Below are 10,104 nucleotides of genomic sequence, written 5' to 3'. Positions count from 1 at the left end.
TTATAAATATTTTGAGGCATTAATATAATTTAAATAAAATAAATATAAATTAATAGCATGAATCTATTGAAAGTTTTACATGCAAAGTTTTTTTATATTTAGAAATTTGGAATTCAAAAATGTCTGCAGTGAAATTCAACTTTAAAATGAAAATAAAAATTTCAGTTGATGCACCGTGTTTGAAAAAATAATTTAACTTTAATTAAAAGGTTGTTTTTCAGAAAAAATAATTCCTTTTCATAATTTTATAATATAATTTAAAATATGGTATAACATTGCAACTGAAGTGAATTTCATGAAGTATTTGAATTTGAAACTATTATAATAGTATGATGGTGGCAGTGTGACACAGAATGAATGTAAATTTTGTCACTGGTTAATAAGAGGATGAAATTAATAAACATAGGTAAATTATTGAATACTTTTGCTTCTATGGGATGTTGGTTAGACTAGCTGCATTAAACAGGTAAATGTTTCTTATGTATATCTTTTTTTAATTTTTTTGTTATTTTTTTAAGTGTTTAAATTTTAATAAATATATTGTACAAACTAAATATGAAGATTTTAGAAGACAAGTCAGCCCTCACTATATCATTCATTATTTAAAAAAAAATGACTAAGAAATATTTTGTAATTTTGTCGTAGGTATATACTGCATAAAACATTAGATTGCTATTGTCCGGCAATTTGACCCACATTTTTTTGCATGTAAATATGGTTGTCTGTGCCCAGCAGATACCTCACCAATTTAATATTGCCTTATATTACTTGTCATGAAATGGATGATCATTTTTTAAAGCAAAGTATGTAAAACAATATTTTGCTCTTCGAATATATTTTATCCCTTAGAAATTTTATCAGCAGAAGTTATTTACATATTAGTTTCAGTAATTCTGTTTAAAAATTATGTATTTGAATATTTGTTATAGTCTATTGCTAATCATTTTCAATACAAATTTCCTCAGTAAGTTTTCTTAAACTTTAAATCAAATTTTTTAAAAGCAAATGATTGAATTATTTCTTAGGAAGTCAAATGTCTGATTGACTAATAACATATTTGTGATTTATTGATTTGACATGTGACTTAATTTTTACTGAAAAAATGGACAATGTTTTTTATTTATATCTTGAATATTTCAAAAATTTATATTAGATGTTATATTTTAGTTATAAAAATACTTTAACTAAGTCAAGCTATTACATAAAAATTAATTTATACTATGCTTATTAAACTATTTGAAAATTAACGAATATCAATAAATCTGGTTTTCAAACCAGATTTATTGATATTTGTTGAATTTTTATGTAAATGTAAGATTTTCAAAGTGGATCATGCATTTTATTCCTTTTTTTTTATTTCTATTTGGTATAAATAAATATTTAGTGTGAAAATATATACAAAAGGATAATAAGGTGTTTCTAAGCTTTTTCCTTGAAATATTGAAGTATTAAATCTGGAATGCAGTCGATATTGGAATATGCCCATTGTAATATATATTTTCTATGTTATTTTAGAGTAGTTGCTTCAGATCTACTGATGATTAAATGGAAAATAAATTGCAATTATACAATAATACATTCAATGAAAAAAAGTATATTTTTACATTTTTAAAAGCAGTTGAACTTAAAAAATCTAAATTGTTTATCTTCTTTCATTACTGTTATTTTGAGATGCTCATTAATGAATTCTATTATTGTGGAGTAATTATTTTAACATAATTGTAGTACTTATTTCCTCATTTTAAAAAATGATTATGAGACTTCAATGTTGACAATTACCATTTATTTAGGCTTTTAAGTTAAAATTACCACTTAGATATATTAAAATTGGATTAGAAATTTGCATGTGAGTATCTTATTTATATTCTGTTGATTCTTATTTGAGTCATTATTTTAACAGATTCCAAAACTAGATGTTAGCTATTTAAATTGTAAATACATTTGAGCAATCATGTTTTAAGGCTTTAACTCCAAAATGAAAGTAATTATGCTAGTTTTCATAATAAAACAATTTAATGATATTGAAAAAACAAATGCTGAGTAAAATTCACGAATTATCCGTAATTAGCTGATAGTATTAGTGTGGAGTTCATACTTGCATAGTGTTCTAATTTAATTTGGCTCAAATGATTTGTTACAGTTGGATTCACAAACCATAAAGTGTAATGTAGTTCTAAATATATAATATAATATAATATTCCTAACATAAGTTTTAGATTCAACAATTCCTGTGTAGCTCTAACTTGTATGTTTGTCGATGAGACTGTTCAGTTGCTGATTATGTTTCTCATTTTAAATTCCTTGATCCATTATGCTTAATCTATTGAATGTAATTAAGCTATTTTAATTAATATTTTGTGTAAAATATTTAAATTTCTTTTCATTTATGAATGTCATTAATTATCTTGTTAAAATCGTTTACTAGTTTATGTTATTAAAATTTGCTGTTGCTGTTCTTATGGTGAAATAAATATTAATTATTTCACTCTGTGTTTTTATTATTATTTTTCAGCATTGTGGAAATAAGATTGTTTAAGTTTAAAAAAAGAAAAAAGAAAAAGATACGACAAATAGTGCATTATTTTGTGATTTTTAATGTATCAAATATCAATTTAATATTTAATATTCAAATGAATTATTCATCATTTAAGTTTATCCAGGAAACAAACTTATTATGTTGTTCATTTATTATGTTATCAGCAATCTTTTGAACTGCTGGAATGTTGCTGAATTAATTTTTTCAACATATTTCGAAGATTTTTTTTTTATTTTATTTAACTTTAATTGAATAGTTTTCTGTATTGAAAATTTTTTGGGAAGTGAAGGAATTTTAAATAATGTCCCCTCCCCCTTCGAAGATCTTCAAAATCGAGTTACTTTAATTAAAAATTTAGATGATATCTGTATGAAATATTATGTTGGTCATCTTGGCTGTTATCTGCCATATATAAAATAATTAAGCTTTTGAATGCATTATATTAACAAAAGATAGTTGTGACTTAATAATTTATATTTATGACTTTTCTTAATAATTGTATATTATGTATGTTTCTATTCTAAATTTCTTAAAGTGTACACTTACATTATCAAATCATTTTCTGAAGATTTTGCATACCATATTTTACAGTTCACTAATTGTGTTTCTTAAACCCGTATATCTTATATACCTAGAAAATAGGAAGGAAAGCTTTGTTCAAATATTTACTGTTCCGTTTATGTAGATAACAATTTAGATAAAAACAAGCAACACCTCTATATCCTTTTATCAGTTGGCTCTTTCTAGTGATAATGAAGCTTTTAATGCACAATGGATGGCTCCTGTGTACTATCCATAAAGTTCATATCTTATGATAGTAGCAACTCCTTACAGATTCTTTGTCGCCGACAAGTCGGTGGGTTGATACTGTGTTAAAAGGTGTTTTTTTTTTTTGTATTGGTGTGATTGTTTATCCATCTGACATTGTCACATCAAAGTAACCAATTGCATGTAGTGATTTAAAATTTCGTTTCCTTTAATTGTGGTAGAAGCGCTTACCAAAAGTGTTACTTGTATTTATTATCAGCTTTTTTGAGGTAAGAATGTTTAATAGCTTGACATTTAAAAATATTCACAGTGCAGTTTATTCAGGATTAAGTAAAGCATCTCCAATATTTATATACATTTTAACTGAATTCTTCAGTATTTAATATCATGTGTATTAAATTCAATTTATATCAAATATTCTTTCATATGTGGATAGTAAAAATTTGGTACACATATCTGGTACACAGTTATGGTGTCAATCTATCTTTAATAGCTTACAGTTGTCAAATAAAATATAAATTTCACAATTTAAGCAATATGTTTACTTAAGCCATTACTTCCAAAATTTTAAAAATATTGATACTGGAGATTGGATAGGTCTGTCATTCTTATATGCTTGTTTAATTTGATGACTGTTTCTTTCCCCTTCAAAATTATTATTCTCCTCAAAGATTAGCTTGTATTTTTAAAACATTAATCACAATTTCACAATCAAGGATTAATTCATTTTAATGTTAGTCCCATTGACGACCAACTGATTCACCAGAATTGGTCAAGATTAAAATTTTCAATTAAATATTTTATATGACTTGTTTATAATGGCTATCTAAACAAAAAGTTTTTAAACTTTAACTTTTGATAGTCATATAACTCGTACTATTTTAGAATTTTTCACCATTCTGTCTATTGTACTATGCATTTAACAAAATTTTCTGAATCATCTCTCCATAAATTTGAATTATAATTTAAAATGTAAGAGATTAGATTTCAACTAATGTAAAAATGTTTTTGTAAAACCAGACATGTTTTTTTAAATATGTGTACAGAAAACAGAATCATTTAACATGTAAATTTTATATATGTACTACAGAATATTTTTTTATATATAATTGTAGAGCATTTCGGAGAACTATTCAATAAAAAATTTTCCAATGTAAAATAAGTTTACTACAATAAAAAAGCTATTTTCAAGTGATATAAAATTAAAGACGCATAATTCAATGCATTTCTGTACATCCAAATATATTATAGGAAAGGACAGCAATTTTTAAAATGTCATTGCATACTTGCGAAATTAAATCTTAAAAGTGCAACAAAATTTCACTAAGTATATTAAAAGTATACTTTAAACAGAAGCCTACTTATTATCTATACTTATAATAAGGTTAAATGTGTGTGTGTGTTGGCGCTCTACAGACCAGATCATTTGATCTACAGCTACCAAATTTGGCACATGTATACCTTGGAAGTCGGGAATTTGCACCTCGGAGCCATTTTTTCGAAATTTTAATTATAAATTAAGCGAAATTTGACATTTTACCGCTATAACTTCCGAAAATATTACAGCACAAAATTAATTTTACATCACATTGAAGATCAAAAAATTATCTTTTTAAGGATACTAATATTTTAGCCAACAAATTAAATTTCTATTTTTAAGGATTTTTTTAAAAAAAATTTAATCATATTTTTAACAACTTATTTTATGTAAAATAAAAGTAAAATTTAACTTGCACGAGCACGTTACGCGTGCATGGGAAAAAATTACTTAATTATTAACTTTTATCAAGGTGTGCCATCATATAGACAAAAGATCAAGTTAAAAAATAAATTGTTATTGCTAATTAAACATATAAAGATATAATTTTTGGCACGTATGTGTATGAAATGAAATAAATATGAAATAGGATATTTTATAAAAAGTAAATTCAAAAAAAAAAAAAAAATCTATGATCTTTTATAAATCTGTAGTATTAATTCAATAAATCAGTATATATTCAGGATCTATATTATTAAAGTAATATCAGGATCTATATTATTAAAAATAAATCAGTTTTATTTGAAGTAAATATTGTTTAATATATGCGTAATCTTTTAATTCAAGGCCCAATGGCTAATTTGTAAACTTTTAATATTAAATACATATATTAAAATGACCTAAATGTAGTAAATAATAAAATTATATGTAACTTAAATCTAAATACTCTAATAAATTATTAATGTTTAGCTTTTATCAAGATCCTCTGCTCTGTGAATCATATTTAACAAAATATTCTTGAGACACTAATATCTTAAATAAAAAGAGTTGCAGTTTAACAGACTTTAAAACTGTATGATTTATGAATATTTGAATATCATTATTCAATAATAAAAACTGGTGATTTTAGACCACATCATCGACTGTCTCAAGATTGATACTCCAATCAGCGCCTAGGATTTCTCAAGACTGATTGGCCTATGATTATGAAAATGTTGATTGTTCTAAACTATTCTATTTACTTTACGCGTTTATGGGAAAAAATTAACTTTTATCAGCGATTGCCATCGTGTTGACTAAAACTATAAATGAAAGATTAAATTAATGCTCACAAAAAACTGAACCTAGGAAAGTGTAATTTACAGCACATGTCTGTATGAAATGAAATAAATGTGATATCTTCTATAAAAAAAAGGTGCGAAAACGTTATCTGTGACGCTTTAAAATAGTATCGTTAATTCAGTCTTACTTAAGACATACATAGTTCAATATATACTGGATATCCGCTCTAATCAGGGCCCAAACGCTAATTTCTTGATCTTTATTAATTGACGTATATATCTGATAAGAAAATGGTTTGAATGAAATAACCATATTTTATGTAACTTTAGTCAGCAAATGCTCCATGAAATTACGAATTTTAAATTTTTCATAGATCCTCTGCCCAGTGAATCATATTTAACAAATTATTCTTGAGACACTAATATTTTAAATAAAAGGAGTTGCATTCCAATAAACTAAATGAGTTTCTAAAACTGTTTGATTTATGAATATTTGAATATCACTATTCAATAAAAACGGGAGATTTTAGACCACTTTATTTGCCTCAAAGATAATATCCAATCAGCGCCCAGGATTTCTCAAGACTGATTGGCTAAGGGTTATGAAAATGTTGATTGTTCTAAATTATTTTATTCAAAATTTCATAAATCGATCATATTTAATAGAAAAAGGTAGTAACGTTCATTTATTTATATAAAAGTTGCAGTGTCAAGAATATTTCGCAGAATATGATCCCTTAAGACTGTATAAAATTTAGATTTCATAATTTTTTTAAGAATATTTATAGACAAATAAAATATATTTAACGTCATTTAAATCCTTTTAAAAATAAAACTAAAAACTGAATTTTCTGATGAATCTGAGAAATTTTTGTAGAATATTTCTTATGATATTACATAAATCATGCTAATTATTCTGTAGTGCATATAAGACTTAAATGATGAACGATTCTGTTTTCAGTACTCATATTTAATATATATATATATTCATTTCCACTTTAATTTAGAGTTAAAATTTTACTTACACCGACAGAAAATTAGAGAGATACATACTATATTATGGCATGAAGCTGTTATAGAAGTATTAGTGAATTATATGACAGTAGAAATTTCAAGCTTAAAATATTTTGATGAAGAAGCAATTAAAGACACATAAAATATTTGTATGTAACTTGAAATTTTAATGAGCATTAAGATCGGCGAACCGGCTCTTCGCCAAAGGCAGCTTGTGGAAAAATAAACCAAGTTCTTAATACTTTCATCTTCAACAATAGAAAAAAATTGAGAATGAAACATTTATAGCAGTAATTAAAAAATGTTTTGAATTTCTGCATAGCAGTAAAATATATTATTGTTAAACACGCTTAAAATTATGTTTAAATCAATTAAAATGAGAGAAATTTGAATTATAATTAATTTAACTAATAGAAAAGATAATCTTTCAATATCAAATTTTAAATGATAGTAGTTCAAATTTTAATTTTAAGATTATGTAAAATCTCCCCCCCCTTTTTTTCGCTCTAATATTTTCGGAGTTTTATTGAAAAAATATCAATTTCGTTTAATTTTTAATTGATAATTTAAATTTTTAAAAAACACTCCGAGATGCATACTTTTAATTTTCAAGATCCGTGCGAAATGTGGGAACTTTAATTCTAACGCTCTATTCTGTAGGCATCAGTGTACATACAGTCTTCTCTACTTATAATAAAGATGAATGTGTGTTGATGCTCTACAGGTCAGGCTGTTTGTCCTAGAATAATTAAATTTAATGCATGCATACATTGAAAAGGTGGGATATGTGCTTCAGAAACGTTTTTTGAAATTTTACTGAGAATTATAATTAAAAAAAATTATGCGAAATTTTGCTTTACTCCCGAAAATATTACAGTATAATTTTATATCATCTAGAAACTAAAAAAATTTAAATGATCCCTTTTTTTTTTCGCCGTATAACTTTTTTCTCGTCTTAATTAAATTTATAATAAATATTTTCATCATATTTTCTACAATATATTTCGATATATTATTGAATTATATATTTCAATATATTATTGAATTGAAATCAAATCTTTTTCATTATTGCTACAAATATTTCATTCCAGCTAATTTTTCTCATTTTTGATGATGAAGATCCGAAGATTCGGCGTATTTTTTTAACTTAGAGTAATCTTTCAGGCATGTTTTTAATAAAAATTTTGGAATTTTGTTGTATTTACAATTTAAGGTTTAACTTCAGCTTCAATCGATAGTTGATATTTGTGAAGATCATCTATTTTTAAACACTTCTATTATTTCCGTAATATAATTGGACAAATATAGATATTGCTAGAAAATTGCAAAAATGCATAGCACAATGAACAAAACAGTATAAGGCTTCTAAAATATCTGGGAGTTTATATGTTTATTAAAATTTGATGATGAAAAATATTTTGAAGGAGCCATTATGATTAGGTTACACAACATATTTAATTGAAATGTATACCTGTAATTAATCTCTACGGTGACTAGCTTTTAACATTTGTCGAGATTTAATTGATAAAATTTTATAAATAATTTTCAATTTAGTACCACCGCCACATGGCATTCCTTACAGATTTTTTGTTATTTAAAACATTATCAATTTTCTTTAGTTGTTTTATTTTTCTAAAATTAAAATGGGTTTTATTTGATGATTGAAAGATTGCAATAGGGTAACACTTCTTAGTTTGATCCCCCCTCCCCCTTATTTGTCATTGATGGGCTTAATGTAAATATTTGAAGTACTCGAAGCATTGTTATTTTTTTTTTCCGTTGTCACTTTAGAGTTAAAAAAATTGGCATTATCACTTATATTTTATCCTAGTGGTACCATATAATATGATTTCCAGAGACATCTATATCTTTCATGTCTTAAGTAATCATCCAATTAATTTTTTTATTAATTCTAACTCGTTTAAAAAAATGCAGCACCCCCGAGAATTTTTTTAAGAATGCATCTTTTCATTTTTCATAATATTTTCCAAATTTGGCACAATGAAAACTTATTAATCAACCGATGAGGAAATATGAGACAATAAATGGGTAATAAAAGAGAAACATCACAGAAAAGTACTAAAAGTTGTTTAATATTCATGTCAAAAAGAAAGTTTTAAAAATTTTAAGTGATGTTTACATCATTATAAATTTGCAGTTGAAGAGTTGCAGTTGCTACAGCTCGCACATGTTGCTTAATCTGTTTCTTCCCGACTTTCCACTCTACCTCGTTTTGCTTCGTTTTCTCACTGACCCCCCCCCCCCCCCCTCCATCACTTTTTTGACTATTTCGTTTTATTTTTGTCTTAAAGAAAATGCTATTTTAGGCATATTATGTGTTTAATCTTTATTTCACTTATTAAAAAAAGAATCATTCATTCACTTAAAATCGGTTGTTAATTTTCTGTAAATTAATTCAGATAAAGATAATTAATTTTAAAAATAGATAAGTTATGAAAAATTTATTTATTGTACCAGTTAGAATAAAGAATGCAAAGAAGTTGAGGGAAAGGAAAATGCATTTTACTTTTTATCATAAAAATGAGTTAAGTGTATCAAATCATTTGATAAGCATATTGAAAGTAGTGTTTTCGGTATTTGAATTAATATTGATTATCTCTTGGAAGTGGAGGACGGAAGATTCGAAACTTATATCTGTATAATCGTCTGTCATCTTTTTAATTAAATAAATATTAAATATTGCCTATTTTATAAATTTTACCGTCACTATTCGTATGTGCACAATCGAATAGAAGTTGAAAACCGGGTCCATAGCCGAAATTTCATACCCAATCCAATCAGTCCCCCTCCCCTTTCTTCAATTCTTTTATTGTAGTGGGAGTGATAATGGGAGTTTTGCACCAATGCTATCCCATTTGTCTTATATTCAATTCATTTATGACGATTAGAATCGTATTAGAAATGTAAAAATTTAAAACGTGAAAGACATGAAATTTTCATTTCAAACTTAAATTGGAACATTTGAAACTATGAATACTGACCCCTAGTAAATTTGCGTATGGAGTAATAATAATTAGGATCATGAAAATTGACTTTCCACCAAATTAGTTAATAACATGAAGTAAAAATTAGTCCAAATTATCTTGATTTGAAAACTTTTATGAAAACAACATGTTTAAACAAATTTCTTTGTTTCTGATTGATTAAATGCTTCATTTTTTATGAATTTTCTGCTTACATGATTGATGGATGAAGGAGTGGAATGTCTCTATCTTCGAAATAAAAAA

The 10,104-nt window shown here is 25.4% G+C and overlaps 1 protein-coding gene across 2 annotated transcripts in view; it reads left to right on the top strand.

Annotated features, from left to right (window-relative positions):
• The first annotated feature begins 327 nt into the window (after positions 1–327).
• The window catches only part of LOC129980517 (mitogen-activated protein kinase-binding protein 1-like), a 90,454-nt gene continuing 80,677 nt past the window's right edge, over positions 328–10,104 (top strand). Inside the window, exon 1 of one of the 2 annotated variants that reach the window (XM_056090849.1) lies at positions 328–466. The gene's annotated coding sequence lies outside the window, so the exon portion shown is untranslated. Of the gene's footprint in view, positions 467–3,421; positions 3,574–10,104 lie in introns of those variants that run through there. The other variant, XM_056090850.1, reaches the window with a different exon arrangement.

The sequence above is a fragment of the Argiope bruennichi genome, chromosome 8, assembly GCF_947563725.1.
Source record: "Argiope bruennichi chromosome 8, qqArgBrue1.1, whole genome shotgun sequence".
In the NCBI taxonomy this organism is placed as follows: Eukaryota; Metazoa; Arthropoda; class Arachnida; order Araneae; family Araneidae; genus Argiope; species Argiope bruennichi.
This window is presented reverse-complemented; position numbering and strand designations above follow the sequence as displayed.